This window comes from Lolium rigidum, chromosome 3, assembly GCF_022539505.1.
Source record: "Lolium rigidum isolate FL_2022 chromosome 3, APGP_CSIRO_Lrig_0.1, whole genome shotgun sequence".
Lineage (NCBI taxonomy): Eukaryota > Viridiplantae > Streptophyta > Magnoliopsida > Poales > Poaceae > Lolium > Lolium rigidum.
The window spans coordinates 403,851,978-403,859,991 of record NC_061510.1 but is presented as its reverse complement, the minus strand read 5'-3'; the positions used below and the strand labels follow the sequence as shown (position 1 = coordinate 403,859,991).

The 8,014-nt window shown below is 45.0% G+C and overlaps 1 pseudogene; it reads right to left on the bottom strand.

Moving 5' to 3' along the window:
* Positions 1 to 3,525: 3,525 nt before the first annotated feature.
* Positions 3,526 to 6,815, bottom strand: LOC124702261 (annotated as a pseudogene).
* Positions 6,816 to 8,014: the final 1,199 nt, after the last annotated feature.

Sequence of the window (8,014 nt, the reverse complement as noted above, 5' to 3'; positions counted from 1 at the left end):
TCCCAAAGGCGATACCCTCCTGGCCCCATAATATGATTGTACTCCTTCTTAGCCGCATTTTCCTTATTTTTTTCGATAGTTCAAGGAACTGCTCCGATTTCTTTTGCTTCACAAATTCTGGCCAATCATGTTTCAGTTTCTCATATTGTCCTTTGAAATCCAGAGTCTTGTTCTGGTTGACATAGTCACGGGCTAGATTTTGCTTGAATTTCCGGAATGCACTGGCCATCTTTCCAAGAGCGAACTGTTTGAGTAGCTTCCTCCTCTTCTTGTTTTCCGCAATCTTGTGACCCTCCTCATCCAATTTGTGGTATTCCGGAGGTAGGACGACATGTTGCAGAAGCTTTTGCAAGCAATCTTTTTTTGTTCTCTTGTCGACAAAAGTGAAACCAAGACGTGCCTTCTTTGGCTCATTCCACTCCTGGACGGTGATCGAGACATTGTCTCTAACAACGGCTCCGCATTGGTTGATAAAGTTGGTGGCGTTCTTCTCGGGCTCCAGCGGCTTGCCGGTTGCACTGTCGACAACCTCGATGGTATATATTTCTCCTTGTTTCAGCGTCTTGGTTGCGCCACGCTTTGACGACGTACTCGATTGTTTCGATGATCCGGCCGAGGGCTAAAATAAGAAAGAGAGTCGCGCGCGTTAGTACACACATATTTATTCAAATCGGTTAGTTTGTATCACCGGAGGCTCAATGTATATATATACCTCGGCGCCGGAGGTGGTTGCTACTTCCAATTGAAGATCGTCGTTTATCGACGTTTCTTCGGCATCATCTTGCCGACGGCGCCCTTCATCTTAACCGTCAAGGTTCAGATAAGAAGAGATATCATCTTCTTCTTGTCCGGTCGGCACATATGGAATATCGCCGTTTATGATGCCGAACATATGGTCTTCAGCGTCCAGATCATAGTTGTCCAGAATCGGGTCAGCTCTATCGTCCGCCATATATCAGTCCTGAAAACATGTAGTAAAAACAAATTAAATAAGTGCAGAAGGGGGGCGGTGGCGGTGGCGAAAGGGCGGTGCCAAAAGGAGGGGGCCGGCGAGATGGAAGGGGTGGGAGAGGGTGTCGCGGAAGAGCGCGTGTGTGCGTCGGGAGAGATTGGAGGGGCCGGTGCGCCGGCGGGCGCCGCCCTAGCTATTGCATGTGTGCGTGTGTGGCGCGCGCCCCCGCCCTAGCTATTTTAAGTCTCAAATTTTAAGTCTCAAATTATAAGTCTTCTTTTAGTTTTTTAAGTCTCAAAATTTTAAGTCTCAATTATTTAGTTAATTTTAAGTCTTAAATTTTAAGTCTAAAATTTTAAGTCTGAAATTTTGAAGTCTCAAATTTTAAGTCTTCTTTTAGTTTTTTAAGTCTCAAAATTTTAAGTCTCAATTATTTAGTTAATTTTAAGTCTTAAATTTTAAGTCTAAAATTTTAAGTCTGAAATTTTTAAGTCTCAAATTTTAAGTCTTCTTTTAGTTTTTTAAGTCTCAAATTTTAAGTCTCAATTTTTAGTTAATTTTAATTTCGAAATTAACAAGAACTAATACTAAAAAAAAGAAAAAAATTGGCCGGGTACGTGCGCCGCGCGCGCGGCACCCCTCTCTCTGGCCGGCGGCGCGCCGGGGGTACGTGCGCGGCGGCTGCGGCGCGGGCACGGGCGGCGGCGGCGGTTTGGATCCTTACGGGCTACGGCGGTCGATGGCGCGCGGCGACGTCTGCGTCGAGGAGGCGTCGGCGGCGTCGTCGAGGCGGCAGAGTCCCTCAGTACACGAACGGGCGCGGAGGAAGAAGAGAACTGGCGCGGCCGAACGCGCGATATTTATAGCGAGAGGGATTTAGTCGCGGTTGGGGTCACCAACCGCGACTAAAGGGTATCCTTTAGTCGCGGTTGGTGACCCCAACCGCGACTAAAGCCTTTTTTCGCCCCATTTGAGGTTCCCGCGGAAAATGACCTTTAGTCGCGGTTGGCCTGGCCAACCGCGACTAAAGGCTTTTTTCGAAATTATTTCATTTTCTAAAACTAATTCATGTCTAAATGTGAAAAATAAAACTAATTCATGTCTAAATGTGAAAAATAAAAATAATATACCAAAAAATTCAGAAAAATAAAACTAATTCATTTCAAAATATTAAAAATACAAATTATATATCAAAAAATTAAGAAAAATAAAACTAATTCAATTCAAATTCTTAAAAATACAAATAATTTATCCAAAAAATCAGAAAAATAAAACTAATTCAATTCAAATTCTTAAAAATACAAATAATATATCAAAAAATCAGAAAAATAAAACTAATTCAATTAAAATTCTTAAAAATACAAATAATATATCAAAAAATCAAAAAAATAAAACTAATTCAATTCAAATTCTTAAAAATACAAATAATATATCAAAAATATCAGAAAAATTCTTCCCGCCACTTTCTTCCCGCCTCTTTCTTCCCGCCACTTTCTTCCCGCCACTTTCTTCCCGCCTCTTTCTTCCCGCCACTTTCTTCCCGCCTCTTTCTTCCCGCCACTTTCTTCCCGCCTCTTTCTTCCCGCCTCCCTGTCTTCCCGCTCCCATTTTTCCCGCCATTTGTCACTACATATAGGTAGCCCGGCTTGGCCAGCATTATCACATCTCTATAATCTCTCATCACTCTCTCATGGCTTCCACCGCACCCACTCTAACCTACCGGCAGGTGGAGGAGCTTTGCGCCTCGAACTACCCTTGCCCACCGGGCTACCGCGTCCCCGCCGGGCCGGAGCCTAAGCGCCGGCGGCGTGCCGGTCCTTCCCGTCCCTCGTGGTACTGCGCGCCGGGCGGCCATCACGAACCACTACTACCTCGACCTCACGCCGGAGCAGCGGATGAATCCCCGCCGGCATCCCGATAACCAGCATACTTGGGACGCCTTCTTCATCAATCGGCGTGAGAGGGCGCTCGCCGGGTATGAGGAGGACGGTCCGCCTCCCGGAAACTTCCACGAGGCCGGCCGTCGGCTATGGTGGTACGGCCGGACTCGCGAGCGTCATGGACTACATCACGGCCGGCGATATCCCCCGCCTGCGCTACCCTCAGTTCGAGCCACGAGCGCCGCACGACGACAGCGACGACAGCAGCGACGACGACGCCGGCAACTTAGAAGGCGACGACTACCAGTACAACGGCGGCGGCTATGAAGACTATGAGTATGCATATTATACGCCTAGGCAGGAGTATGACTAAATCACTCCAAATTTCATGTATGCAGGAGTATGACTTAGTCACTCCAAATTTCCTGTATGTAGGAGTATGACTTAGTCACTCCAAATTTCATGTATGCACGAGTATGACTTAGTCACTCCAAATTTCCTGTATGCAGGAGTATGACTGAATCACTCCAAATTTCATGTATCATCAGTGCTATCTCGAGTCAATTGAATCATTCGAAAATGGACACCAAACACATCACGGGTAATATAATTCACATGATCCATTCAACAATGTTTGGTACAATAAATTATTACACATCATTTGTTTCCTTGTGTCCCTGCTTGCTTATGATTGTGCCGTATCCATGGAGCATCCTCATCATTTAACTTAATGCTTGGGTCGGTGTTCACTTTGAAGGGCGGAATTTCAGCAAACATATTATAATCTTCTGACATGTCTGTCTTGTCCTCCACTCCCACGATGTTTCTTTTCCCTGAAAGAACAATGTGGCGCTTTGGATCATCGCATGATGTACTGATCGTTTTCTTATCTTTCCGTTTCCTCGGTTTGCTACTCATGTCCTTAAGATAGAAAACCTGAGCGACATCTTTCGCTAGGACGAATGGTTCGTCAAGGTAACCAAGATTGTTGAAATCCACCATTGTCATTCCGTATTGCTGGTCCACCTTTACCCCACCTCCTGTTAGCTTGAACCATTTGCACCGGAACAAAGGGACCTTGAAGGAGGGTCCATAGTCAAGTTCCCATATCTCCTCTATGTAACCATAATATGTGACCTTTTGCCCATTCTCGGTTGCTGCATCAAAGCGGACACCACTGTTTTGGTTGGTGCTCTTTTTATCTTGGGCGATCGTGTAAAATGTATTCCCATTTATCTCGTACCCTTGGAAAGTCGTTATAGTCGAAGATGGTGTCTTGGCCAACATGTACAGTTGATCTACAACAGCATTGTCACTCATTAAATGTTTTCTCAACCAACTGCCGAAAGTCTCCATGCGGGCCTTCCTAATCCAGGATTCAGGCTTCCCCGGGTTGTCCGAGCGTAAAATATTCTTGTGTTTCTCAAAGTACGGAGCCACCAAGCTGGAATTGGTCAGAACTGTGTGGTGTGCTTCAGTCGAGAGAATGGCCGTCCATACATATCGTTGATTTCCTTCCGATCGTGCCTTTTCCACTTAGTCTCCCCTCGTGCCGCGATCGAGGAAGACCAATCGGCTTAAGGTCGGGAACAAAGTCAACACAAAACTCAATTACCTCCTCATTTCCATAGCCCTTGGCGATGCTTCCTTCCGGCCTAGCACGGTTACGAACATATTTCTTTAATACTCCCATGAACCTCTCGAAGGGGAACATATTGTGTAGAAATACAGGACCGAGAATGGAAATCTCTTCGACTAGGTGAACCAGGAGGTGCGTCATAATGTTGAAGAAGGATGGCGGGAACACCAACTCGAAACTGACAAGACATTGGACCACATCGTTCCGTAACCGTGGTAGAACTTCTGGATTGATTACCTTCCGAGAGATTGCATTGAGGAATGCACATAGCTTCACAATGGCTACTCGAACATTTTCCGGCAGGAGCCCCCTCAAAGCAATCGGAAGCAATTGCGTCATAATCACGTGGCAGTCGTGAGACTTCAGGTTTTGGAACTTTTTCTCCGCCATGTTTATTATTCCCTTTATATTGGACGAGAATCCAGACGGGACCTTCATACTGCTCAGGCATTCAAAAAAAGATGACCTTCTCTTCTTTGGTCAGAGCGTAGCTGGCACGACCTTGAAACCATTCCGGATGCCGGTTATCAGGTTCTTTCAAACGTTGCTGGTCCTGCCGTGCTTCCTTTGTATCATTTGTCTTCCCATACACGCCCAAGAAGCTTAGGAGGTTCACGCAAATATTCTTCGTAACGTGCATCACGTCGATTGCAGAGCGGACTTCTAGGACTTTCCAATATTCTAGCTCCCAGAATATAGATTTCTTCTTCCACATGGGTGCGTGCCCGTCAGCTCCCTTCGGAATTGATTTTCCGCCAGGACCCTTTCCAAAGATGACTTTCAAATCCTTGACCATATCAAATACCTCAGCACTAGTGCGTTCCGCAGGCTTCGGCCGGTGATCTGCCTTGCCGTTGTAATGCTTGCCTCTCTTTTTTACTGGATGATTTTTCGGAAGAAATCGACGATGCCCAAGGTACACGTTCTTTTTACAATTTGGCAAATGTACACTATCAGTCTCATGTAAGTAGTGCGTGCATGCATTGTATCCCTTATTTGACTGTCCTGAAAGGTTACAAAGAGCAGGCCAATCGTTGATGGTTACGAAAAGCAACGCTCGTAGGTCAAATTCCTCTTCTTTGTGCTCATCCCACACACGGATACCAGGTCTTCCCCACAGCTGTAAAAGTTCATCAACTAATGGCCTTAGGTACACATCGATGTCGTTGTCGGGTTGCTTCGGACCTTGGATGAGCACTGGCATCATAATGAACTTCCGCTTCATGCACAACCAAGGAGGAAGGTTGTAGATGCATAGAGTCACGGGCCAGGTGCTATGGCTGGAGCTCTGTTCGCCAAAAGGATTCATGCCATCTGTACTTACACCAAATCTTATGTTCCTCGCGTCAGCTGCAAAATCTTTAAACTCTCTGTCAATCTTTCTCCATTGCGTTCCATCTTCGGGGTGTCTCAACTCCCCGTCCGACTTACGGTCCTCTTTGTGCCATCGCAACAACTTGGCATGCTCTTTGTTCCTGAACAGACATTTCAACCGTGGTATTATAGGAGCATACCACATCACCTTGGCGGGAACCTTCTTCCTGGGTTTCTGGCCCTCAACATCGTCACCAGGGTCATCGCCTCTGATCTTATAACGCAATGCAGTGCATACCGGGCATTCATTCAAATTCTCGTATTCACCGCGGTAGAGGATGCGATCGTTGATGCATGCATGTATCTTCGTAACATCTAAACCTAGAGGGCGAGACAACCTTCTTTGCTTCGTATGTACCGGCGGGCAACTCGTTATTCTTTGGAAACATATTCTTCAACATTTTCAGCAAGTTTTCAAATGCCGAGTCAGCTACACCTGCCTGTGCCTTCCATTTCAGCAAATCCAGTGTGCAGCCCAGCTTTTTCAGACCATCATCGCATCCGGGGTACATCGCCTTTCTGTGATCCTCTAACATGCGATCCAAATTCTCCCTCTCCTTTTCAGTTTCGCAGCGTCTCCGTGCATCAGCAATGGTCCAACCAAGATCATCAACGGGCTCATCACGTGCCTCTTCTTCACCTTCCCCTTCACCTTCCCCTTCACCTTCAGCATCCTCCATGAAAGTATCACCGAAATGAGCAAGATAGCTTTCATCGATGAAATCATCCCTTCTTCATCCTCTTCCATTATAACCCCTCTTTCTCCATGCTTGGTCCAACAATTATAGCTTGGCATGAAACCATGCCAAATCAGGTGCAGGTGAACTTCCCTTGAGGAAGAGTAACCCTTCTGATTCTTACAGCCAACACATGGACAGATAACAAAACCCCCCTGCTTGTTCGCATTAGCCACTGCGAGGAAATCTTTCAAACCCGTAGTGAATTCGCCGGAGAGTCGGTTAGCGTACATCCATTGCCGATTCATCTGCATTATTATAATATAAAATATATAATTAACCATCATGCATTTGTTAAACTAAATAGAAATTAAACAATGAACTACACACATATGCATATTTTATCAATGACACATATATATGAAAGGTTCAAGTTGTTGCTAACCGCGATCGAGGAGGAAAAAATAAATGAGGAAGCTCGATCAAGTGTGGCTCCGACACTTCATATCATGTTTGTTTCATGCTCTTGGAACATTTCATCAAACACCTTGTGTGCATAAGAGGAGCCAAAAGCAAACCCTACACCCCTTGTGAAATTTGTGAAGAGAAGTGGCACCAAATGGCTAAGTGCTGTGGGCTGAGTGGTATATATAGGGGAGGGGCTTTAGTCGCGGTTGGCCTGGCCAACCGCGACTAAAGGCCTTTGGGCCAGGCCTAAGGACATTTAAGCCCCTCCCGTCCACCAGCTGGCCACCGAGCACCCTGGGCCCAGGCCTTTGGTCGCGGTTCGCCACATGGGCCGCGACTAAAGGTCCCATTGGTCGCGGTTCTTGCATATCCGCGACTAATGGGGCTGTCCGGAAGGCCTTTTTTCTACCAGTGTTAATTCGAAGAAAAGCCAAACAACCACTATTTCATTTCTTTTTTCCTTTGTATTTTTTCTTTGAGCGCGGATTTTGTACAGGCGTGCATGAGAACCGTTGATTTATTCCTCGGATTCCCGCTCGCCTTGGTAGATGCAAAGATTTTTTTCTCTCTGCTCATTTTATCCGAATCGCAAAGCAATATGGGTGGTGACAGAAACACCCCCGCTTATGTGTATAAGTACAAAAGTATTTTCTTTTTTCTTTTTTCTCATTTACCTGCTACACTGTAAAATGAGTGACATTTTTGACATGGGTAAAATCTCAATGTTGAAAATTTAAGCATTATTTTTATGTGAATATATTCAAATATAAAATTAAATAAGAATAAGAATAATATATCTAAAAACATAATCTTATTTTTCTTATAATTTGATGAGTAATTTTTGTTATCAAAACAATCATTATAGATTGTTTGCATGTTTCTAGGTACCGTCGAACTAGCTCATCCATATAAACATAGTGGTTGTTGGAGATTTCAAATCATCAAAATCAAAATATGTTGGTCAAGCAATTACTAAGAATTAAATTTTGCATATTTCCAGGTCATTATGAAAAGCACCAACATA